Source organism: Callospermophilus lateralis, chromosome 2, assembly GCF_048772815.1.
Source record: "Callospermophilus lateralis isolate mCalLat2 chromosome 2, mCalLat2.hap1, whole genome shotgun sequence".
NCBI classification, from domain to species: domain Eukaryota; kingdom Metazoa; phylum Chordata; class Mammalia; order Rodentia; family Sciuridae; genus Callospermophilus; species Callospermophilus lateralis.
Genome location: NC_135306.1, coordinates 29,567,470 through 29,595,319, shown reverse-complemented (window position 1 = coordinate 29,595,319; position 27,850 = coordinate 29,567,470). Strand labels below are relative to the sequence as shown.

Below are 27,850 nucleotides of genomic sequence, written 5' to 3'. Positions count from 1 at the left end.
TTTCTTCCATTAGGTGCAAGGTCTCTGGTTTAATTCCTAGGCTCTTGATCCACTTTGAGTTGAGTTTTATGGATAGTGAGAGATAGGGATTTAATTTTATTTTGTTGTATATGGATCTCCAGTTTTCCCAGCACCATTTGTTGCAGAGGCTATCTTTTCTCCAATGTACGTTTTTGGAAACTTTGTCAAATATAAGATAACTGTGATTACGTGGGTTTGTCTCTGTGTCCTCCATTCTGTACCCTTGATCTACCATTCTATTTTGGTGCCAATACCATGCTATTTTTTCTACTATTGCTCTGTATTATAGTTTAAGGTTTGGTATAGTGATGTCCCCTGCTTTAGCGATTCTGGGTCTCTAATTTTTCCAGATGAATTTCATGACTGCTTTTTCTATTTCTATGAGGAATGTCATTGGATTTTGATTGGAATTGCATTAAATCTGTATAGTGCTTTTGGTAGTATGGTCATTTTGACAATATTAATTCTGCCTATCCAAGTACAAGGTAGATATTTCCATTTTCTAGGGTCTTCTTTAATTTCTTTCTTTAGGACTCTGTAGTTTTTGACGTAGAGGTCTTTCAGCTCTTTCATTAAATTGATTCCCAAGTATTTTTTTTATGCTATTGTAAATGGAGTAGTTTTCCTCATTTCCCTTCCAGAGGATTTGTCACTGAAATACAGAAATGCCTTTGATTTACAGGTGTTGATTTTGTATCTTGCTACTTTGCTGAATTCATATACTGGTTCTAGAAGTTTTCTGGTGGAATTTCTTGGGTCTTCTATGTATAGAATCATATCATCAGCAAATAGTACTAATTTGAGTTCTTCTTTACCTATCTTATCCCTTAATTTCTTTCATCTGTCTAATTGCTCTGGCCAGTGTTTCAAGAACTATGTTAAATAGAAGTAGTGAAAGAGGGCATCCCTGTCTTGTTCTAGTTTTTAGAAGGAATGCCTTCAATTTTTCTCCATTTAGAATGATGTTGGCCTGGGGCTTAGCATAGATAGGTTTTATGATGTTGAGGTAAGTACCTGTTATCCCTAGTTTTTCTAATGTTATAGACATGAAGGAGTGCTGTATTTTGTGAAATGCTTTTTCTGCACTATTGAGATGATCATATGGTTCTTATCTTTAAGTCTATTGATGTGATTAATTACACTTCCATATGTTGAACCATGCTTGCATCCCTGGAATGAACCCACTTGATCGTGGTGTGCTATCTTTTTGTTACGTTTTTGTATTTGATTTGCCAGAATTTTATTGAGAATTTTTGCATCTATGTTAATTAGAGATATTTGTCTGAAGTTTTCTTTTTTTGATGTGTCTTTGCCTGGTTTTGCAATCAGTGTGATATTGGCCTCATAGAAGAAATTTGGAAGTGCTGCCTCTTTTTGTATTTCCTGAAATAAATTGAAAAGTATTGTTATTATTTCTTCTTTAAAGGTCTTGTAGAACTCAGCTCTGCATCCATCCGGTCCTGGGCTTTTCTTGGTTGGTATGCTTCTGATGGTGTCTTCTATTTTGCCACTTGAAATTGATCTGTTTAAATTGAGTATATCATCCTGGTTCAGTTTGGGCAAATCATGTGACTCTAGAAATTTGTCGATGCATTCAGTATTTTCTATTTTATTGAAGTAAAAATTTTCAAAATAATTTGTAATTATCTTCTTTATTCTTGAAGTGTTTGTCGTGATGTTTTCTTTTCCATCACAGATGTTAGTATTTTGAGTTTTCTCTCTGCTTCTCTTCATTAACATGGCTAAAGGTCTGTCAATTTTACTTATTTTTTCAGAGAATCAACTTCTTGTTCTGTCAATTTTTTTTCAGTTGTTTCTTTTTGTTTCAATTTTATTGATTTCAGCTTTGATTTTAATTATTTCCTGTCTTCTACTGCTTTTGGTATTGATTTGTTCTTCTTTTTCTAGGGCATTGATATATAATGTTAAGTCATTTATTTGTTGATTTTTTTCTTCTTTTAAGGAATGAACTCCATGCAATGAACTTTCCTCTTAGTACTGCTTTTATAGTGTCCCAGAGATTTTGATATGTTGTATCTGTGTTCTCATTCACCTCTAATTTTTTTTTTAATCTCCTCCTTGATGTTTTCTGCAACCCATTGTTCATTCAGTAGCATATTATTTAGTTTCCAGGTGTTAGAGTAGCTTTTATTTCTTATTTTATCATAGATTTCTAATTTCATTTCATTATGATCTGATAGAATGCATGGTAGTATCTCTACTTTTTCAATATGTGTTAAGAGTTGCTTTGTGGCATAATATATGGTCTGTTTTCAAGGCAGACCCATGTGCTGCTGAGAAGAAAGTGTATTTGCTTGTTGAAGGATGAGATATTCTATATATGTCAGTTAAGACTAAGTTATTGATTGTATTACTGAGTTCTATTATTTCTTTTTTCAGCTTTTGTTTGGAAGATCTATCCAGTGTTGAAAGAGGTGTGTTAACATCACCCAAAATTATTGTGTTGTGGTCTGTTTGACTCTTAAACTTGACAAGAGTTTGTTTGATGAACGTAAATGCTCCATTGTTTGGGGCTTATATATTTATAATTATTATGTCTTGTTGGTGTATGGTTCCCTTGAGCAGTATGTAGTGTCCTTCCTTTAGTTTGAAGTTTACTTTATTTGATATGAAGATGGAAACACATACTTTCTTCTGCAGTCTGTGTGAGTGGTATGATTTTTCCTAACCTTTCACCTTCAGTCTGTTGATGTCTTTTCCTATGAGATGAGTCTCTTGGAAGAAGCATATTGTTGGGTCTTTTTTTATTTATTTAATCTGGTAGTCTATGTCTTTTGATTGGTGTGGTTAGGCCATTAACATTCAGAGCTATTATTGAGACATGATTTGTATTCTCAGCCATTTTTGTTTATTTTTGGCATTTAACTTGACTTGGTTTCTGCCCGGATTAGTTTTTCCTTTAGTGTACCCCCTCCCTCTGCAGATTTTGATCATTGTTTTTCATTTCATCTTCATGGAATATTTTGCTGAGCATGTTCCTTAGTGCAGGCTTTCTAGTTGTACCTTCTTTTAACCTTTGTTTATCATGGAAGGTTTTTATTTTATCATCAAATCTAAGGCTTAGTTTTGGTGGATATAAGAGTCTTGGTTAGAATGCATTTTCTTGCAGAGCTTGGTATATGCTGTTGCATGATCTCCTGTCTTTGAGGGTCAGGGTTGAAAAATCTGCTGAGATACAAATTGGTCTCCCCCTATGTGTGATCTGATTCCTCTCTTGAATCTTTTAAGATTCTATCCCTATTCTGTATGCTAGATATTTTCATTATAATGTGCCTTATTGTAGATCTCTTGTAATTTTGTACAATTTGTGTACAAATTGTAATTTGTGTCCTGTAAGCCTCTTGTGTTGGTTTTCCAATTCATTCTTCATGCTTGAAAATTTTCTGATATTATCTCATTGAAGAGATTATTTATTCCTTTGGTTTGAAACTCAGTGCCTTCCTCTATCCCAATTATTCTTAGATTTGGTCTTTTGATGCTGTCCCATAATTCTTGAATATTCTTTTCATGGTTTCTTACTATCTTCACCATGTGGTGAACTTTGTTTTCCAGATTGTATACTTTGTTTTCATTATCTGACATTCTTTATTCCAAATGATCCAATCTGTTGGTCATGATTTCTATTGAGTTTTTTTATTTGGTTTATTGTTTCCTTCATTTCAAGGATTTCTGAGTGTGTGTGTGTGTGTGTGTGTGTGTGTGTGTGTGTTTCAGAGTCTCTCTCTCTCTTGAAGTACTCTTTTGCTACCCATATTTGCTCTCTTATCTTTTTGTTGGACCTGTATTTGCTCATTTAGGTTATTCTTTAACTCACAGATCATTTTAATTATGAAACTTCTGAACCCCTTCTCTGACATTTCATCAACTGGGCTGTCCAAGGGTTCTGTTATTGTAGTATCCTGGTTTGTTTTTGGCACTTTACTACTGTTAAGGTTTGTAAACAAGTCAAGATGGCACCTGGCATTTTGCCAGAGGGAGTGGTTTGTGAAGTAACGCCAGCGAGCCATTAAGTGTGGAGATTCCTTATTGGTTGACTGCTGTATCTAATTTATGTTAATTAAGATAAGCTGTGTGTAATGTATATATACCCCTCCGGTCCTATAATAAACGTCTCCCACTCCTGCTGTATCAATGTACACAAGTTGTTCGTCACCCCCCGGTTATTTTGCTGCAGCTGGACTTCGGCAACTACCTTGTTGTTTTTTTTTCCTGTAGACTATGTGTCTCCCTTTCTTGCAGTATGGATCTGAGATATTACAGTTTCTACCCTATATTCTTATACTACCCATGCAGATTGTCTATGCTTCACCTTGATGTTGGGCTTCCAGACCCTGCTGGTGTCCTTAATGTATGCTACTGCACCTGAAGGTGGTGGCAGCAATAGCCGAGGTAACTCGAGATAATAGTGGAGGTGCCCCAAGATGGATGCAATGTCTTATAGAGATGGGGCTGAAAGGGTGGGCCTTACGCTGTCTTTGAGATGCCTGCTCTGAGATGCAGGTGCTTCTAAGCCCTGTCTGTTGTCAAAAAGGTAGGGGCTACTGCATGGGGAAGGCAATGGCGATGTCTGCAGTGTCCCTTAGACTTGGGCTCCCAGGTCCCATGTATGTCAGTGTGGATGGATCTGGGCTGAGCCTGAGCTCCTGTGGTGGTCTGCTGGTCAGAAGAGACCGTTCTGTGCTGGAGCCTAAGCTCTGGCAGGTGTGTGCCTGTGGCAGGTTGGACCTGGGCCTTCTGTAAACCTGAATCCCATGCAGGTCAGTGTGGGCATATCCTTGACTTCATATCTTTATGGTCCCATTTTTTCCTTAACCCTTGTCCAATTTGCACACATTCTGACAGCCCCAGATTCTGATCTGAAACTTATAATCCTAGGAAAATTGCTATACTTGACTTGAGCCCTGTTCCTAGTGTGGCATGGAGCTAAAGGAAACCATAAAGGAAGAATTAAGAAAATTAAGGAGAATTATGTTTTATCTAATAGAGATATAAATAAAATGAGAGAAATTATCCAAAGCCTTAATCAAAAATCTGTCCTCTCTCAATATATGATGGCAGAACCAGCAAGTTATATGATGCCTGATGCATGGCATGCTTTATGAACTCTAATTTCACTCTGTCAGCCCCTTATCAGCCTACCCTTGCCTTATAGTGGAGAAATGGGCTCATGTTACTGAACAGATGGAAAAGGATAGTTCTTGATAGGAAGAAAAGTATTCTGTCACCCAAAGAAGGAAAAAGAGAGATAATTTTAAAATGTACATATATATAAACTGCCTAAAATTAGACTTTTTTTCTTGTATGTATAAATATTATTCTCCCTAACATAGTGACTCTACCTTTGAGAACTAAGATCTTTTTCTTCCATAAAAGAGGAAAACTCACTCCCTGTGTCTCTGGGTGATATGCATTTTTCTTGCTCCATTCCAGTTCAGTGAATTTGTTTGTAGTTGTGTGGTTGTCAGCCACTTGGCCTGACCCAGGTTCTGACATGAGGGAATATATCTCTTGTCCTCATTATCCTCAGGGAAGACCCTTTTGTCCTTGGTGGACATTAGCCAACCATTTTCAACTTGTGTGTTTGTGTGAATTTAAGCATTTCTGAAGAACCATTAAAATAGAACTCTTCAAACTAGTACCAGATGGACAACTCCTTCTTAAAAGAAAATAGATGACAGACCAGCTCTGAAAAGTTAATGATCTTAAGCGTACTTCTGCCCTTAAGAAACAAACCATTACTCCTGACTTTTGTATCTGACCTAAAATTTTCCTGAGTACTAGATAAGCTTTCTGGGATTTATGTTTGAGCTGGTTAATTATCCATAACTGGACAAGGAACAGATCCATGACTTGACCCATCTTCTCACTAAAAGAATACTTATAATCCCAGGAGGATATCGTCTCAGTCTGATGGTCAGAAGTTTCCCATATTTACCTTAACTTTCTTATGTAATGACCCAGCAAATCAAATGTATTGATTAATAATTCCTCTAAGAAACATCATAGCGTTTGCAGTAAACTCATTTCTCCATTAAAGTCCAGCTTACTTTCAATTTAGCTTACTACCAAGTTCTCCTCAGCACTTCATACGTTCATATGTCTTTTGTCTAGTCATCTTCAAGTTTCCTGATTTCAATATTTTTATATAATTTATAGTTTCATGACTTGCTTTTAATCTCTCCTAAGCTCTGAAATTTCAAAGCTTGTTTTTTTTTTCTTGGCAGCTTATAATTTTTCTATGGTTTTCACTTCAAGTTCCACAAAATCTGTTTCATATTTATAGGCTCCTAATGTTAGCTGAGGGGAAGCTGTTAATAACTGTTTCATCATTGCTGTTAGGTCTTGAAATATCATTTTATCACATAACTCTGAAATCACTGTCTTTTCCCCCAGCATTGCATTGGTATCTGATTGGAACAGCTTTAATAATGATATAGGGTTACAGGTCTTTCATTAGGGTCAATAAAAAATATTTTGATAATTATTCAAATTCACCCCATCCTATTTCAGTCACAGCTCTTAAAGGATTACCATAGCTCTCATGTAATTTAAACTGGAATTTCTTCATATATGCTGGCATATCCTCATTTCTATCTGGTTTTAGGTATACTGTCCATTAATGGGTGTGCCTATCTTCTCTTCTCTTCCCAAATTTCAAGCAACATTATCATAAACTATTGCTTTAATTGTAGTAACCCCATTCACTCTCCCACCCAGTCAGGCCCAAATTCTGTTATTTTCTTCAACATGTTGTTCCATGGAAGAAGCAACTGATGCCAGGGAATGAACCCTGGGTGGGCGGGGTCGCCACTCCCCCTCAAAGGCACCAAACCTCTTGCTCTGTCCTGTGGAGGGTTTTTGAGAGAAGGAGGGCAAGTCACTGGGACTCCTGCTGAGTAAAGGCTGGCTCCTCCTGCAGGCAGGGGTAGAGGTAGTTCCTTTAGCCCCAAGTGGTTGAAGAGCAGATCAGAAGCCCATTGCTGTCTTTAATTGCCTGTCCTTTCATATAATGCTGATGGCAATTTGGGGACAGATAGTTGTCTTTTCCAACTGCACAAAGTACACAGTGATTTGACTCTTGACCTTTTGGACTGCTGACTCTAAGCAGACAGCAATTTTCAAACAAAGCTATATTGTCTTTATTCTCATCTTTTACATGGACAGCTTGAAGAAAGCATAAGCTGCAAATATTACTGATATCCATAACTTTTTTTCTATTTCGTTCTCTAAAGTCCCCATCTTAGTAGATAAACAGGCAGTGAAGATACAGCAGGAAATACTTTGTCCAGGATCTTTGCTATTCATAGGGTAGAATTCTCAACCTGAATATGGAGAAATTCTCACTGTCTGGCACTTTTTTATTTTAACAATTTAGGATCTGTTGAATGCATACACTAATTTCTGTGTTTTTCAGGGCATTTTTTTCACTTATTTTCATGGCAGAAAGCAGATTTTGAATTACTTAAGCATGAGGAGAAATTTATTTGTTTGTTGTTTAGTTAGTACCTGTAAAAATGATACTTTACTTTATATTAAAAGGATAAGACACCTTGCAGTAGAAAATAAACAAGTGATGTGTAAATGACTCAAAGGGTTCAAAAATTGAGATCATTAATCAGCTAGATAGGAATTGCAATAGTATGTAGCATGATGATCAGTAATCTAAAGTATTTTCCCTTACCCAAAAATTTCCTGCAGGACTTTGCCCTTACTGCATTACATTTGTCTGTATAGAAATGCAAGTGAATCTCATAAGGAAGTGCAACCAACAATTTGATGAAAGAAGGCAGTTCTGTGTGTATATGGGGTGCAGATGAGTTGTGGATGGAAGGAAACTATTGGGCAATCTTGCTGGAGAGAACAGCAGTGGGTCAGGTTATCATGTTGAAAGCCAAATGCCAGAAATCAGCATTGTCAGTGAAGAGTTTCTGAATGAATCTACTAGTGGTAATTGACTTTGAATTTTTCCATGTACTCTCTATCATCCACTAACTTTAGGGGAATCTCAACAGAAGCTTTAGAGCTATCATTTTTTATATAATATAAAAGATTGTAAAGTTTTTAGGATTTCATTTAGCCCAGAACTTCAATTTACAGATGATTAAATAGACTAAGAGAAGAAACTGCCTTTCTTTCTCTCCCTCTTTCTTTCTTTCTGTTTTAAGAGTCATCTGTTTTGTTAGATTAAACACACAGGGATCTTCTTTGAGGACAAAGTAAAGAGTAATTTTACACAATGAATCTTAACAATGGCACTTGTAAAATTGCTCTGAGGTCCAATATTAACAATATTATGTGTATTTTAGCCTCTAAGTCACCTTGAGATAAAAGAAAACAATCTTCTTATTCCTAGGAAAGTATAATTTCATCTTCAGAGCAGTATTTCTTAAGGGAAAAAAAGCTGATTTCTAAATAAAGATTTGGTAATGATCTTTTTAAGCAATCAGATTAACAAAATTAAATTAACTAAGCTGAAATATATACAGATAGGAAATAAGTGGTTATACTTATACTGTATTGCATTTAAATGTACTTACTGTCCATGAAGCTTATAAGATATGCAAATCTGAAAATCACCCAGAATCAATGAAAAATTTTACCACCATTTTTCAGAGTTCTGCAATAAAGAAGTAATAAAATCAGAGTGTAAAGAAATGACTTCACTGCATTTATGAGAAATAAAGAATGTATTGGTATTAAGAATTGCAAAGAAAGACTACTTTAAAGCCTTAACTTTGGATAAAAAGTGGATTTATGTGAAAGATTCATGACCTTGACTCGATTAATTCAATATGTTTTATTGCCTTATACTTGCTTTAATTTAAGTTAAATTATCTGCTATTAAAAAAGTCTTACCCTCAGAGCATCTTCATCATCTAGAAGTCAATTTAGCATCAATTAAGTTCCTTTATCTATAGTTCCTCCTTATTAACCTTTGCAGTTTCAGTTACAATATTTGTGTAACAAATATCCCTGGTTTCCATCCACATTTTCAATGATTGATTCTTATATCCTGATAAACACAATAATTTAATGATAATTATCAGCAATATTGAAAATATTCTAATCATCATTAATTAGTCTAATACTCGCCAGTATTAATTAGTCTAATACCCATGACTTTATAATATCAGTTTCACAGGAAACACTGAGAATGTTATTAAAGTAAAAATTTTGAAGTTGCATCTCTTATTAGAAAAGTACTATGTGAAGTGAGAGTAACTTTAAGCATGTTTCTCATACTCCAAGATTTACGTTAACTCAAAAGTTTAATGCTCAAAATATCAAGTGACACAATTACTATCTGAATCAAATTTTGTCATAAGATGATTGTTAAAAGTAGGTATTCTGGGATCAAACTGCATTACATAAAATATTGGATGATTTTTAATCTCTTTGACCTTACATAAATCATTCCATCTTGTAAAGTCCTCACAAATCTCATCTGAAAAATGGAAATAATGAAGTCTATTAAATTATACAAGACATTTGATAGAATGCCCCTCAAAAATGATGAATCTGTGTTCAATGTGACCCAACTATAAGAAAGAATTGTGTTAAAATAAATAAATTTTAAAATAGTTTACATTTTATAAGGGGGTAACATTGTACTTCTATGTGTTTGGGCACATTTTACATATATCTCAATAAAATAGAATGTACTAAATGATTAAGTTTAAAAACACAGTCAGAGGTCTAGAGGTACATGCAATATAAGGAGAAGAAGCTTAAAATATCCTATAATTTTGAGATAACAAATTTTCAAAGGCAAGATGCTCTTGGAACTTTACCAGGTAAAATTAACTATTATAAGAGCTACTATCATATTATTTATACCTTCCCTGGTATGGGGCTTCTTCCATATATAGTAGCAATTTTATAAAAAGCCTCTGTAAATAACAAAATCCATGGACTTTCTAGAAAATTTTAAAAAATCAGATTTAATTCAATGTTTTATTTACTTCTGAAATATCATATTGGATTATATTCTTTGACCTCTTTCAAACACCTCCTAAACTCCTCCCTCTAAACATTTTCCTCTATGGGTTTTTTAAGACTTCATACCTCCTATCTATCCTGTTATAGAAAATATATTATTAATTACAATAATAAATAATTATAACACTGGAATGGCAAATAAATTACTCAGTGTTAATGTATATTTATTTTACTGTACATGCACTGTACATCAAAAATTTTAACCCCTTTATACCTTCTTCTTAGTTCCTTTCAGAGATTTAAGGGGGTTCACATAAACTTAGATATCAAATCTGGAAAATTCACTTAGTGTTAGGTTGAATCATATGAAATTGATATTTTTTCTTAGGTAAAAGTGGTGGCTGTTGTTAATTTCATTTGGCCCAACATAAATTGAAAAGTGTTCTAGCCCTCTCTTTCCTCCATTATAAATGAGAGTGCTATAGTTTGGATCTGGAGTGTTCCCCGAGTCCCGTGTATTAAAGGTTTGGTTCTCTGGGTAATACTATTGAAAGTGGTGGAACTTTCAAGAGTGAGAGGCATTTTAGGTAACTGGGGTTGTGCCCTTGGAGGGGACTGTGGAGCCCTGACTCCTTCTTTCTCTTTTGTTTCCTGGATGTGATGTAAATGCTTTTCTATACTGTGTGCTTTCTTAATGATGTGCTAACTTGCCGTAGGCCTGAATGCAATGAGGCAGGCAGATCATGGACTGGAACTTCTAAAATCTTGCACCAATATATGCCTTTTCTCTTTAAAAGTTGATTATATCAGGAAGTTTTTATAATGTTGAAGATCTGATTAATACTGAGAATAGATTTCTTATAGTGATTAAATTGAATAATGTATTTAAACATTTAGCATTTCATTTGGCATAAAAATATTTAATTTATACTAGCTATCTAGTTATTACTATATTACATTCTATGATGCCTGTATGAATAAATATTTGGAATTAAAGAATATTTTTAGAGGGAATTATAATTTACTCTTCATATATCAACCATCAGTCTTAAGGTGGAAATGGCTGCTTGATTGGTAAAGGTCCTGTGTTTCCCAATAATGAAATTGATTGTGATTTGACATCAGGAAACACATTTTTGGACACCCTTATGTATGGAATAAAGCCAGAGTATACTTACTGTAAGTCAAAGTTTGTTTATCTTTCTTGTAATCCTACTCCAGGTAGATCTTCAACATTAGATTGTTCTTTTATCTTATTTTTATTATTTGTAAGTTTACATATTTGTATGTAGGCTTAATGGAACATTTTAATATAAAAATTGAGACAGGTTGCATTGAGGTTTTCTTATCACAACTGATTTAAAACCCAAGATACCAGAAGGGTATTTTAAAATAAAGTTAATGAAGCAAGTGTTCTTTATGAGTATAAACATGAAAATCAAATCCAATCAACTCAATTATTTTATAATCTTGTAAGGATAAATGTACAACCAAAGAGCTCTTTTGTTGATGGTTTCTCTAAGACTTCACTTGCTCTTACTTCTTCATGAAGCAGTTGATATTAAATTATGTGTCCTAAGGCAATTTCATATCATTTGTTTATTCCATATCACACATCTCTGGGTTAATAATTGACTTTTAAATTTTGAAAATGTATTATATTAAATGTTCATTATTAAACAGATTTTTTTATTATTTGCTTTCTCTTACTTAAATACTTATAAACAGACACGTTTCACAAAATCGAGTAGCAAAAGACTGACCTTATTCTAGGATGTTCCAGAAATGTATGTATCATTTGAGTGTTCAAGAACTATGGAGTACTAACCACTACACCGTCATTGTTTAATATTTCTGCAGGATAATAAGACGTTCTTGAGCAGGCTGACTCACACTGCCTTCCCCAGTCTGGACCATGGGATTGTATGACCTTTGAAAATCTAATGACTGATTAAGCTTAGCACAAAGAGTGACCCTGTTATCTAGTACCCAGAATCAGAATGCTTGAATAAAAAGCCATCCTAAAACAGAGTGGATTAGAATTTAAATTTATTTATTTATTATGATTTTGTTGTTGTTGTTGTTCTGTGGTATACCATTGAGGTTGAGCTTCACTAGGAGCATCTTCTTTTGATTTCTGCTGGGTCCCCTATGGACTTCAGTAAGTGGTAGTGATTGGCTTTCCTGTGTGGGGTCTCAGCTGGGGCAACTAGGTTGATGTGACTCTGGTTTATGAGGCCTCTCCTCCTCTAATAAGTTAGCTTGGGCACATTCACAGAATGGTTGCAGGTTCCAAGAGAGTCAGCAGAAGGGTGCAATAGTTCTTGAGGCCTTTGAACTGGCACACCCCATCACTTCTCCATTTTCTTATGCAAAGCACATTGTTCTCCCCAGCACATAGAAAAATATGAAACTTTTTTTTTCAAAACTGTCACCAGGTTAATATACACCAAACAAATTCCCAAATACAATGTTTAATATGCTTTAACTGGTGCGACTAATGCAAACTGAAAGATACAAATGCCATTTCACTACTAATTTGAATCAGAGTTGTTAAGAAGCATTGCTTCCAAATTGATGTTTAAGAAATTTAAGCACAATTAAATCAAAAGCAATACACATACAATACATTTTTGAAAGAAATTAAAATCATCCTTGTTATTTCATTCTTTCTTTGTGCAAGATATAATAGTGATAAGAAGAGACTGGGAAGAACTTCTCTCAGGAGATGCACATGTCTCTCTAATCTTATAGAAAAAAATTTTGACACAGTTTGGGTCATCATAATGAAGTATAAAATAGAGTTATTTCGGATGAAAGCAATCATATTTGATGAAAAGTTTGGGCAACAACCCTATGAGATAAAGCAAATGAAACTGTGCTCCTTTGACCTAAAGGTAGAAAAAATGATTTGGGATTTACTAGGAGACTAGAGTGTATGAAATGGTCCCACACAATAAATGAGACGTAGGATTTTTTTCTAGACACAAGAGTAAAAGGGCTCTAATTAGATTATAAATCAGAGAGACAGTCTATCCTAGAGTAGTTATAAGATCCTGAAAAGAATTATTTTAAGAATAAAAGTAGAATAAACTTCTGGAGGAGAAGAGTCAATATTAATGGTACTTTGAATAGCTCAGACTGAGAGATGACTGACCTCTCTGTGAAGACTTTAGCACCATGACTTGGTAACAGCAGCTCTTAGTGCCGTATTTCAAACACATATTTAAAATGGATCAAATATTTATGAATGGAAATGGAAGTTGAATAGCAGATTCTAAATCATTCTCTCCCAATTAGTAACTAAATTGTTTAAGACAATAGGAAAAATAAACATGAAAGAGAAAAAACTCCAACATTGTCTTCCAAATCACCAAAGGATCAAACTCTAATGTACAATAGTTTTAATGCTAGCATCCGTCTTATAATGACTCTTGAAGCCAAAGGGCATGGACTGTCAGCACTTTCTTGCATTTGAGAAGTATAATATGAACAATAATTTACTACATAGAGAGATAAAGTTCAGCCAAGAAAATCGGGTGAGAATTCACAATAGGAATGATATTTCTTACTGTATTCAAAAGCATATAAACAATGTAGGGAGAGAATGAGCAACCACAATTTAGAATTCTCTATTAGACTGCTTGTACAACCAGCCTTAAACTACCCTATATCTATATATCTGATAAGAGGATTATGGTTTTTTTTTTTTGTGTGTGTGTGAAAAATAAATAGAATAAGTATTAATTCATAACTTTGCAGTGATGTAAGGTCCTTTAAGATACATGTGGGACAATAACTTTTAATTTTTTTAATCTGTGAGAAAACTCTATCTGGAATAGTTTGAGTTAGGTTTAGAAAAGAAGTGTATAGGTATTTTAGATAAGATTTTTGTCCTATTTAGTGAAATATAATTGAAAAACAAAATTTACATATTTTAATATGCAAATCAACAAGGCCTTGATATATGTGTGTGTAATAAAATAATTGCCACAATATCCACCCTTCACAAAGTTACATTTTTCTTACATTTTACATTTTTCTTCTCTTTTCATCATTCCTCCTTTCTTTTATTCCTTTACTTACTCTCTCTTTATCCTTCCTTTCCTCTTTCCCTCCCTTAGTTTATTATGTCTTATGGTGAGAATACTTAAGATCTACAGTTTTGTCAGATTGAAAGTGTACGATACAGTATTGGTGAATATATTCACATTGTTGTACAATAGGTCTCCAGAACTTTATTTTGTATTACTGAGAATTTTCCCATCCAGCCCCTAATCAGCACCTTTCTATTTTTGATGAGTTTGGTTATTTTAAATTCCACATATATTTGAGTTTATGCAGTATTTGTGAGTCTGGCTTATTTTATTTGGCATAATGTCCTTCGGGTTCATTCATGTTGTTACAAATGCCAAGATTTCCTTCTTTTTACAGATAAAATAACACACCACTTTCTTTATCTATTCATCTTTCAGTGGAAATTGAGGTTGTTTTCATATCTTGGGTTTAGTGACTAATGTTGCAATTTTGAATCTCTTCAACATGCATGATTTCATTTTATTTGAGCATATATCCAGAGTGAGATTTCTGCATTATCTGGTAGTATTTCTATTTTAATTTTTGAAGAGACTCAATATTGTATTCTATAATGTTTCTGTCAGTTTTACATTTTCACCAAGAGGGCACAATGCTTCCCTTTGCTTCAAGTCTTCACTAATACTTGTTATTTTCTGTCTTCTTAATCAAAGTCATCCCAGCATGTCTGAAGTTATATCTCATTTTGGTTTTGATTTGCATTTCCATGATGGTTAATGGTGCCGAGCCCCTTTTTCATCACCTGTTGGCCATTTCCATGTCTTATTTGGAGAAATGTTTATTGATGTCCTTTGTCCAGTTTTTGAGCTTTTATTTATTCATTTTATTTTGCATTTGGGATACGTGGGGTCTTTATATATTGAGGATTTTATCCCCTTTTCATGTTTGTAGTTTATAAATATTTTCTCCCAATTTGTAGAATTTTTTCCCCACTCAGTTGATTGTTTCCTTTGCTGTACTAAAGTTTTAAAATCTTGGTTCTATACGACTTCTCTATCTTTTTTTTGTGTGTGTGACCTGTGGTTATGGTGTCATCTAACAAAATCATTACTCAGACCAATGTCAAGAAACCTCTTTCCTATGTTTTCTTCTGTAAGTTTTATGGTTTCTGTTCTTAAGTTTAAATCTTTATCCATATTGTGTTGTTATACATATAGTCTGAGAAGAGGTCCAATTTCATTCTTAGGCATGAGAACACTCAGTTTTCCCATTGCAGTTTATTAAAGAGGTGTCCCTATTATGTGTTCTTAAAAACTTTGCTGAATGTCAGTTGACCACAAACACATCAATTGATTCATGAGCTCTTGAGTTTGTTCTATTGCTTTATATGTCTGTTTTGATTCTGATACCATACTGTTTTGATTACTGTATCTTTGCATCATGTTTTGAAGTCAGAAAAGATGATGCATCAAACCTTGTACTTTTTGCACAAGATTGGTTTGATTACTTGGGTCTGTTATGGTTCTGAAGGAATTTCATGATTGTTCTTTCTGTTCAGAATACTTTCAGAATCTGTAGGTTTCTTTGCCTAGTAAAGACATTTTAACAATATTATTTCTTCTAAGGACTGTACTGTTGTTCAAGCATAAAAGAATAGGCATCCAGAGAATAGACACTTTATAGAGAGAACGATTACAGAAAACATTACCTCATTCGAGGTTATATAAAACAACAGAACATATAGGGTATTTGTGAGATAAATAACTAGCAGTAAAGAGACCAGAAAAGAACAGATGGAAAAATATCAAAGGCATTTCATACTCCTGGATGGGATAATACTACAAGAAGACTAAATTGTTTGTAATTTTAACTCCCCTACAAAAACATATTGTTTTCAGAAAGAAGGATCATAGTACATAAGCAAGACATAGGAACTTAAAATATAATAGAATTTTGAGGTAAAAGAGAAATTAATGAGTTGATGACATTATAAGTTAAAAAAAGTAAAATAGCACAATCAAATCCACATTATAGATGAGTGCATTGGTTAAGTACATAAAAGCTAATTAGAAATAAATAATGGAAAAAAGCTTTTAAAATGCAAAAGACAGTAATAAATTCTTTTTAATATTTTATTTTAAATGATAAAGTCATAAAACCATTAGTGTAAATAATGAAATAATAGAGAACAAAAAATTAATATATGGTCTTATAGGCATGATCAGAAAAAATGTATAATGAAATAAAAGTATAAATTAAAATAGAAAGACAATAGTTTGTAAATGGGGGAAAAAGAGATTGAAGTGAATTGCAACCTTCATAAAAATGAGAGAAAAATGTTCCTCAAGTAAAATATTCTTCCTTTTTTTCCTTTTTCAAAAATGGTAAATAAAGATGTGTATTTTTTATGCTTAAATAATAAAAACAAATAAAATTAGGAAGATGCAGTTTTCTAGACAATGAACAAAACTTACACTAGTTTTAGACTCTTCTCTGAAATAACAGGAAATTCTGTTGTCAGCATTTTAAAGAAAACCTATAAACGTCATACATTTTACCCCTAATATAAATATCTATGAAGTGTGATAGTGAATTTTTTTGTATTTTCCTATATGCAAGGGTTTTGAAAATTCATGTGCCAGTACAAATTAAAATTATCTAAGAGCTGGGACTGTAGCTCAGTGGTAGAGCGTTTTCTTCACATGTGTGAGGCACTAGGTTCGATCTTTAGCACCACATAAAAATAAATAAAATGCAGATATGCTTTCCATCTACAACTACAAAAAAATTTAAAAATATTTAAATATGTATGTTAACCTAATATGAGAAAAATTAACAACACAAGAATAGAGAGTCATGGTGATAAATCTGTGGAAATAAGCGGAAAAAAACAGATATATATTTAAATTATTACTTCAGACATTCTTATGAAAATAGAAATGGATATATAATAAACTTAAATAAACATAAAATGAAAATATGTGTCCAATATGTGTGTGCTAATAATATTTAACTATAGCCTTTCAATTGTTAAATCACCCATTAAATTAACAAAGTTGGAAATGACAATGTTTAAAGAAGTAAGAAAAATATGCTAATTTCTCTTAATTTGGTGGGGTGTGGTTACTTAAAGTTAGTTTCCAGATACAGTATCTCAGAAGTAACTCATTGTTTTAACAATTTTTAAAAAAATGTTTGTTAAAGATGTTTTGAAGAACATAAAATTAAAAAGAAAAATCTAATAACCATATATAAAAAAGTTCATGTCCCGGAGGAAATGTGGTAAAGACTTATGATAAATTTTAAAATTAATCTTTTAATGTGAACCGAATCATAATTGGCTGGGGCAAGAGTCATAAATAAATGGTGAAATCCTGAGGAAAAGGACAGTTTCGAATTCACATAGTTTCCTAGAGCCGTCTCCGTAAATGGTTATTAAACCATAGGAGAGAAAGGTTTCTTTACCTCAGAGAAATTGAGAGGACACCACCATACCCCAGTAATTCAACTTACAACAAATTAGTTTGACCTGTAGTTTGTTTGATTTTCTATATTCTTTAGTAACTTACATACAGAAGGAGAAACATCACTATGTAGTTATCTGGAAAGAAAAATTGGATCATTCTAATCATCAAGAAACAATGAAACAAACCCAAATTGACAAAAATTCTGTAAGACAACTGGCCTGGCCTGTATACATAAAATATTAAAATATTCTCAGTGGCACAAAAGACAAAAGGGCTGGGGAACTGTGGGGTTTTATGTTTTGTTTTTTCTTGTTACTTTTTCTTTGTTTTATTAAAGATGACTCAAGAGCCTTGACAACTGAATGAAGTGCCTAGTCCTTAATTAGATCCTGCTGGATCAAAACAAATAAACCCAGAGTAATAAGGAGAACTATTGGAATAATAATAAGAATTTCAGTATGGGCTGTAATTTAACTATCAGTATTGTACTAATATTAAATTACCTGTTTCTGTGTGTCTGAAGTATGCAGAGATAAAGTGTCACGTTGTCTGCCAGCTATATTTTATATACACAGACTCAGGCACACACATGTACATGTATATGTACAAATATAGATGATAGATATGTGCATAGGAGAGAGAGGGAAGGAGAGAGGAGAGACTAAGTAGATTTGACAAGAACTGAGTGTGTAGCTCAGTGGTACACTTGCCTAGCATGTGCAGGGTCCTAGGTTTGATCTGCAGCATGCAGAAAACCAAAGTACATTTAGCAAAATAATTATTGGTACATCTGGATATATATTGGTGCTTCTTGTGGTATTCATTGGATTTTTCTATAAATTTGAAATTATTAAATTCAAATTTGGAGGACAATCCCTTCATTCTCAAATATTAGAAATAATTCTTTATTAAAGGTACAAAGATAAACTCAATTCCTACAAAGTAAAACTTAAAATCTTGAAATATTATAGTCATTAAATATTGTAAAGTAAAATATCATGACATGGAAGATTGTCATTTTGAAAGCACTATATATCCTGGAAGTGAATATAGAGATACTCACATGACAATGTAAGTTTGTACATATATGTTGGTGGACATCTATCTCAATAACAGTGATATTTATTGCAGGAAGATTGAAAATTAAAATATAAATATTATGAATTTTATTTAATGGTTATTTCCTATGTTTCCCAAACATTGCCTCGTGAGTAGATTTATTATTCTGATAAACCAGAAACAACAGAAATATAATTTCAAAATATACAATTTCAAAGTGCATGTGACATTTGTTTCTCTGAAAGTTATAAAACTTTTCCCATCTATAATGTTAATATAGTCTACAAAGTAATTCATTTAACATGTTACTTGTCATTGAAAAGTCTTATTCATAGCTTTTCAGTTCCTCCCTTTTAAGTCAGGCCATTGTAAGTGCTGTCTGCCCTTTGAACATTTATATTGCTTGTCCTGGAATTCTTTCCCATCTGTTTATGCATTTCCCTTAAAGGTTTCCACAAAGGAGAATAGAAAATGCTGCTTGACTGAATGTATTAAATTGCAAATACCTGCAGCAGTGGCAATTATGATGCTCATGAGGACTGACTGTGTAGGATTAGACAAACTTGTTTGAATTCCCTAACAAGCCCTTACTAATGTTTGAGTCCTGCCAGTTACTTAGCTCCTCAGACACCCTGTCTTATCAACAATTTCATTCCTCACTAAAAAAAATTTAATGAGAAGTTTCATATAGCAAAGGGCATATAGTCTCTACTTAATAATTGTCAACCCTTTTATTTTTTTTTCCTTCCTGGAACATGTCTATTAGTAACATAAGAGAGCTGCTGCTCAATTCATTTAACAATACTCAGTATTATTAGAAAAAGGACAAGACTCATAATGCTTCTCTTAAAGATTTTAAAAAGTCACATTGAGCAAGATAGCATATTATTGGTTTAGCTAAAATATTCATCATTGAAAATTATGTGAAAGAGAAAATTGCCAGAGATTAAGAATCATTTTTTTTATTATTAAATAAAACCCATTAGTTGTGGGGAATTGTGTTGTGGGGAACCCTAATATATGGGAATATTTTTCCTCCTCAACATGAGATTAAATTTAGAAAACATTTTGTATAATTGGATAAAATTTTGGAAAGCATCTCTTTGGAACCATAAAACAAAACAATTAATACAGCAAATTTTCCTAGAAAATTTGTCTTATTTCTCAATGATTCAACCCTGGTATCTTTAACTTAATTCCTTCAGCGATTTTATTTTCCTGCTTTTTGTGGTACATGATTTTGCCAGATAGTGTGTTCCTTTAATTTTCTGTTTAATTTCTCTATTTTCTCTTATATTAACCTAAAAAGAATTGAGTATAATATTCTTTCATAATAATATTAATATTTTACTTGATTGTATTTTTTGTTTGATTTTCTTAATTCAGATTTTAAATCTGATTCTGTTGCATGATGGAATTATAGAACCAAAATGAGTACAGAAGGAGAGATATTGGTGGTGGAAAAGCCTATGAAACAACCTTTCTCCACATCATCAGATTTCTGAAAGTTTGAGAACTGACCACTCAGCTTTCTAGTTTGTTTATACACTTTGTTTCAGTTCTTTATCCTATGACACAATCCTGTTACTTTAATTCCTAAAGTGTCCTGACTTAAAAAAAAATTAGTGGATACTCAAGTCCCTCATGTAAAATAGTGTATTATTTGCATATAAAGTGTTTATATTCTCTAATATGCTTTAAATAATCTCAGATTACTTATAATATCTAATACAGTGTAAATTATGTATAAATCATTATTCTGTATCATTTATGAAATAATGGCAAGAAGAAAGTATGTTCACTTTCAGTACAGATAGAATTTTTGATTTTTGGATATTTTTGATTAGAAGTTGGTTGAAATCTATAGATGCAAAATCCACATATATGGAAGGGTGACTTAACTGTGATAAAATTTGGATTCTGAATTCACAGAATTGCTTAGTAGGATGTTAAAGTTGTCATTTTATTTTGTTTTTTTTTGTTCTAATTAGTTATACATGACAGCAGAATGCATTTTTATTCATTGTACATAAATGGAGCACAACTTTTCATTTCTCTGGTTTTATACAATGTAGAGTTGCACCATATGAGCCGTCATACATGTACCTAGGGTAATGATGTTCATCTCATTCCACCATCTTTCCTGCCCCCCTTCCCCTCCAATTACCTCCCCTTTGCCCAAGTTTCCTTCATTCTCCCCATGACCCCTCCCCCATTATGGATCAGCATCTACTTATCAGAGAGAGCATTTGGCCTTTGGTTTTTTGGGATTGGCTTACTTTGCTTAGCATGATATTCTTGAACTCCATCCATTTACCTGCACTTGCCATAATTTTATTCTCTTTCAATGCTGAGTAATATTCCATTGTGTATATTTGCCACAGTTTCTTTATCCATTCATCTGTTAAGTGGCATCTGATTTTGTTCCACAGTTTAGCTCTTGTGAATTGAACTGCTATGAACCTATGAACACTGATGTGGCTGTATCATTATAGTATGCTGACTTTAAGTCCTTTGGGTATAGACCAAGGAGTGGAATAGCTGGTTCAAATTGGTGGTTTGTAAGGAAAATAACAGGACACACAGAGATAAGATGCAGAGGCAGGAAAGATGGCAGAATGGCAGAATGGCCAAGCTGCCAGCTTTACTTATGTCAATAGGCTACATTAGGTCAATGGCATCAGTAGTACTTTATTGTTTATTGTGTCATTAGGGAGGTTATAGAGTTAGCAACTGTATGTAGCTTATTTCTCAATTACATACTATAGTTGCAATGTGCAATGTTAGGAGCTTTGTGTAGCTCTCAAGAAAGTCCATTGTCTGAAGTTAAGGTTAGGTGAGCAGGTCCAGGAGCACCAGGGCTTGGTGAAGCATTGTAGTTTTCTGACAAGCAAGTTCCTTTATTCCCAGGAGCTATGTGCCTGAGATCAAGGTCCAGGCTGATAATATCCTAGCACAGAGACTCCTCAGGCAGGGCATTGCCACAGCATATGTATTAGTTATCTTACTAGTTCCTAGGAGTTCTGTAAAGTTCTTTAGCCCATTTATTGACTGGATTATTTATTTATTTTGGTGTTAAGTTTTTTGAACTCTTTATATATCCTGGGATAAGTGCTGTATCTAATATGCATGTATTAAAGTTGTTCTCACACTCTTCAGGCACTCTCTTCATGTTGTTGATTATTTCCTTGGCTGAGAAGAAGCTTTTTAGTTTGAATCCAACCCATTTATTAATTCTTGGTTTTATTTCTTGTGCTTTAGGAGTCTTATTAAAACAGTCAGGATCTAATCTGACATGATGGAGATTTGGGCCTACTTTTTCTTCTATTAGGTGCAGGATCTCTGGTCTAATTCTTAGGTCCTTGATCTGCTTTGAGTTGAGTTTTATGCATGGTGAGAGATAGGGCTTTACTTTCATTTTGCTGCATATGGATTTCCAGTTTTCCCAGCATCATTTGTTGAAGAGACTATCTCTTTGCCAGTGTATATTTTCGATGCCTTTGTCTCATAGAAGATAACTGTATTTATGTGGGTTTGTCTCTGTGTTTTCTATTCTGTACCATTGTTCTCTATGTCTATTTTGGCGCCAATAGCATGCTGTTTTGTTACTATAGCTCTGTTGTACAGTTTAAGGTCTGGTATTGTGATGCCTCTTGCTTCACTTTTCTTGCTAAGGATTAAAGCTGTCATTTTAAAAATAAACTTTTTGAATGAGAACAATTTTACATGCACAAAATGGTATAAAGGTAGTATAGTGTAACTATAAATCCTTTACCTAGTTTCCCCTAATTTTAATATCTTTCATAACCATGATACTTGTCACTGCTAAGAAACCAGCACTTACACATTTCTACTCACTAAACTATGGACTTTATTCAGATTTCACAGACTTTACCATTAATGTGAAGAAAAACGTATTTGTTTCTTTTAAGCATTATCTTTAAAGATGGAAGCCATTATCTGATAAATCTATAACCTGGTCTTCTATGAGTTAAATTAAAATGTTTTTAAAGCTTTATTCCTGAACTTGTACTCAGAACCTTAGAATTCTTCATAACACAACTTCAGGCAAAAATTCTAAGCATATATTCTTCTGTCTTAATTCACTTAAGAACTGATGGAGAGATGTCATCAGGTCCATCAGACTCCATCTTAGAGTTCGGGAGCCACCAAGAGACTAATAAAATTATCAGGGTTTTTATCCCTAGACAAATGTAAATAGACACAAAATTTGCATAAATTTTTCTGACTTTGAGTCATTAAGCAGAATTTTTCATGAAAGGAGAGTATTGTAAATATTGGTAAAACACCACAGACAATGTGGCTGGGATAGTGGCTCAGCATTAGAGCATTCACCTAGCATGTGCGAGACCCCAGGTTCGATTCTCAGCACCACATAAAAATAAATAAAATAAAGGAATGGCTTCCAACTACAACTAAAAAATAAACATTTAAAAAAATACCATAGACAATGGCTAACTCGTAGCAGTGATTTCATTCAGACCTATGGATGATTAAGTTAGCTATTTGAAGCCCATAAAGTTCTTTCATACACATAACATTATTAGCTTTTCATGACAGCACTCACAGTTTTATCATTATGGCTGTTATTGAAGACAGTTCAGATAAATCAAGTAGCTTGTCTAAGATAAAACAGTGGTGATTTGACCTCAGATATTTTCTATTTCCTAAGTCCTTGCACTTTTCACTATACTATTGCCTGTTAAGAGAACACATTGCCTGGATGATATCTCACTCTCTTTTGGAAATGCAAATAGCCACCTCAGTTTTATGGTGTTTTTGCTAGCTAAGTTCTACTCAATGTGCCAGAGTTTAGGTGCTTTGCCTTTCAGGAGGAGTCATATATTTTGTTTAAAGTTGGTTTGTACAAAATTCAGCAGCTTAAAGCATATTTTATCCCCCAGACCATTCTATCTATGAATTTCAGATTCCACTGATGAATTTCAGCTTCAACTCTTAGATATCACCATGACATTTTTTTTAAAGAGCTTTTCTCTGAAGTTCCAAACCCTAGGCTGACCCACATTAACCGTTCAGACCTCTTGTGCAGTTGATGCAGTGTTACAAGTCTTCCTCTCCTTGTTGACAAACTCAGCAGTAATTCTTCTCAGTCTCTGGCTCTTGCCAGTTTAGAGAATTGGTCTTTCACACATCTCCACTCCTAACCCCCCACTATCATACCATATGTCAGTTATCAAGGGCAAATCTCATTTTGCTTATTTTTCAAAATGTTTCCCCTTTGTCCATTTGATGTGCTGCTCTTCATTTATGTCTTTCCTGACTATTCCGTCTTCTTGGCTAAGGATCTTAACTCCCCATACATCTCTTAAGACTCCTATCTTTGATAAATGTTGTTGTATGTTATTGTTAACCTTTTACCCTTTGAATTCTTTTCTATGGATACATGTGGTAGACGTGCCAGAGGTTAAGGTTTTCTCCCTCAGTTCTGCTATACCAGCACAGCCAGTATAATCCCAATATAACCAGGCTGCAGGGACAGGGTATTAAATATCTCTTTCCCAAAGTTGACACTTAAATGTTTTCAACAATGTTATTTGCTAAATAGATTTTATTAAAAATAAATATGATGAAACATCCAATAAAACTTGTTATTTTCAGTCAGAGAGAATGAACATTTTAAGGCTCTTGCTACATATTGTTTCCCAGAGGGTACTAACAATGTTCACTGCTTCCAGTAGTTACGAGTGAATTCATTTTACTGCACCCAGACAGGCGATGTAAATTAATTTTTAAACATTTCTTTATGCCAACTGTGTTTTCCTCCTGATTCAAAACAGTGATGATTGCTGAACCAGCTAGGAAGAGACCACAAAGGCTGCCCAACATCAGATCTCCTTCTTACTCCTGTGGGATGACTCATCTCCTGGAGGGTCTCAGTGTTTGTTAGGATCTGCCTCTCTGTCAACACTTTTCTGATTACATTTACTGCACTGCCTGTCTGGGTTAGTGTTTTGAATCTTGCTCACTGTGAGTTCGTAGATAACTCTTTGTTCCTTATGTTACTCTGTGAAAATATCCCAATTGCTTCCTGTAGTTATCATATTGACTTGTAGACAGGGCCCAGCAGCGGGGACTCAGTCTTCTCTTCTGAAGTGGAATAAGTCACTTTTTGCCCTCACTACCTTTTCTCACTCTGCTCTGAGCATAGCAAAGCTAATATGCTTGCATTGATTTTTTTTCAACTCTTTCCCCTTCATGCTTTGGGTTAGATGCAGACAAGATACTGAAGCACTATTTTGAAGAAGGAAAGACAGTAAAGATTAAAGTATTTACTCTTCTGGATCCCTCATTGTTAGCAGTGTGTAGGTTGGCAGCACCTCTTGATGTAGGTGGATAACTCTCTTCAGCTTTTCCTCTCCTTACAACTGTGTTTTTTGAGTTTTAATAACTTTTCCTCTTGAACTTCAGACCTAGAAGTGATAATCACTTCCTACTGTCACCAGTCCTATGGTACAATATTACCTCTGGTCATTTTCCTTAATCCTGTTTACATATTTAATTCACCTCTTTATTAAATTTCTTCTCAAATTATTTGCTAGAGCATGTCCTATTTTTCCGCCAGCATTCTGACACATAGAGGGAATTTTATGTGATGACAGAAGGATTATTTCATGGGCATACCAAGTACCTAGCAAACAGTTCATTTCAAAGTATGGTGTGGAGCTAAATCTAGTCTTATTCCTCCTAATTGACTGTCTTTCTCTCATGTATCTGACTAGGCCAGAACTATTAGTCCATTCTTTATTTCCATTTCTTATGCCAGGGAAACATTCAAATTATTGTATAGTTATTGACAAACTGATTCTTAAATTTATATGGAAAGGGAAAAAGACAGAACGGCCAGTAAACTAACAAAACTAAGAAATTCAGATGACTCATGTACCTACTTTCAAAATGTTTTGAGTGCCTCCAGCTCACATGGGGTTCCAGTCCTATATCAGTTAAAACCCTTGCCTTACCAGAAGTGAAAGGTTGCTGGATGTGAGTGTTTATGGTGTGCTTTTCATGGGATGCTTCAAGCTACCTGTGACTAGGGTATCTCTCACAAGGGAAAGTGTTCATACTGGCTCCTGTCTGACATGTGTTAGTTCATGTCTGACTCAACAATTGCTCTTGCACTGGGAGCCTAACCTTGGCTTTCTTCGTCATTCTCAGAAAATATTGGCCAGGGGTAGTCCCTGATTATTCATATGTAAGCACACCTAATGCCTAGATCTTGGATAAAAATCCAGTTCTCTAAGAAGAAAGCATTAAATTATAAAGTAAAAAACACATAAAGTAAGTTTGGAGCATCTTCTACTGACATGATTTAATACGTTAAAAAAGAAAACCAAAAAAACAATGATGGGGTATGTCATGGAGAAAGCAATATAAAGTAGTATTGGATTATAACCCAAATGAAATAATAGTTTATGAATCAATACTAGTATAAATAAATATTTCAATGAATAAACAAATTAGGGAGAAGATACAAATCTCCTTATCAGAGGAATTACAAGTACCTCAGGTAAATACTTTTTCTGAGCAAGGTGGAACATATGTTTCCACTCCTTGAGCGTGCATTTTGAGTAGTAACTTTCTTCCATGTTAGGGGCGAAGGGATGGAGAATATTCTAGCTTAGATATGAGGTGTCCCCACAAAAGCTCACATGTAGGCAAGACAGGAATGTTAGGTGGTGAAATGATTCAATAATTTGAATCATAACTTCATCAGTGGATTAACCCACTTGATGGATTAACAATTTGAATAGACTACTGGGTTGTAACTATAGGCAAATGGGGATGTGGCTGGAGGGGGTAGGTCACTGTGGGACTTGTCTCTGTATGCACTCTCTCTCTCTCTTTCCCTCCCTGCTTCCAGTCTACCATGAGCTGAGCAGCTTTCCTTTGCCATGCTCTTCTGCCATGATGCCTCACTTGAGGCCCAGAGCAACGTAATTGGCAGACCATGAACCACGAGCCCAAAACAAACGTTTTCTCCTCTGAGTTGTGTTTATCAGGTATTTTGGTCATAGTGATGAAAAGCTGACTAACACAGAGTGACAGCCAGGTGATCAAGGTCTACATTAACATTGCTGAGTCATGTTAATGTTACATGCTTTTGATTTCATGTGATGAAAGTTACTGTTGTGATTTTCTTCCTCCAAACCCAGAACCTCAGTTTAATCATGAGAGAAATATTTGACACATTCCAGTATAAGATCATTCTCCAAAATACCTAATATTCTTGAAGACTTTCAAGGTCACAAAATCAATAAAAATCTGAGATGCTATCCCTATGCAAGAGTAACCTAGGGAGACATTGTAAATAAATAGAATTATTCTGGGTAAGATCCAAGAAATTAAAATGATTTGAATACAGATATTAATAATAACTTAAAGTATTTGTTTATCTATTTTAACAAATGTATCATATGACGTTAGTAATAGTGGAAATTGACAACTAGATTAAGGGGAATTTTATACTATATTTCCAATTTTTGTGTAAGTCTGAAACTGTTCCTCATTAGGTACCTTAAAATTATTGTAAAATATTTTATTTACATTCAGAAACAATATTTGATATGAAGATGAGAATGTATAATAAGTGTAATAATATGACACTTTATATATTTGAGCTTTTCTATTTGCAAAAGAGATATGAGTCTTAATTTTTAAATTATACTTGGAAATATGTATGAAATTAGATGATGAGTAACAAGATATAACAGTGATTATCTCTAGGTAGTTGAATTGTTAAGAAAAAAATGGTGCATTAAAATGAATGCATAATCTCATAAAATGAGCGTAAATTATCTAATATACTCTAAACAATAGACAAAAAAATATTATAAGGAGGAGGGATAAAAGCATCTATCAGGATCAATTTTTCCCTGACAATTATTTTCTGTCTAGCACTAACACAGTAGTTATTAAAATTGCCTTGATTCCTGCCTACTTTTGGCCAATCCAGATCTTTGCTGCAATCTAACATCTTTAGGGACAACCTTCCATTTCACGGACATTTCAGTTATACAGTAGCTTTGATAATATTTCTGGAGATATATTGTTCCTGAAAACTGTATGCAGATTTTCTCCGATTCCTTCTAGGCATTCTAAGTCAAGTTGATCTTCCCTTTCCTCCCTAAACACTCATACAGGTGTATGGAGGATGTGCATGTATGTACAGGCGTACACATATAGATGCACACAAACTTGCAGTCATACATACATAGTTTTTATTTTCTGGTACTCAAACAATATCATAAAATTATCAATAACAGTTC

At 33.9% G+C, this 27,850-nt stretch overlaps 1 pseudogene; it reads right to left on the bottom strand.

The window, feature by feature from the left end:
* Nucleotides 1-6,134: 6,134 nt before the first annotated feature.
* On the bottom strand, nt 6,135-6,791 carry LOC143390806 (YEATS domain-containing protein 4-like; annotated as a pseudogene).
* Nucleotides 6,792-27,850: the final 21,059 nt, after the last annotated feature.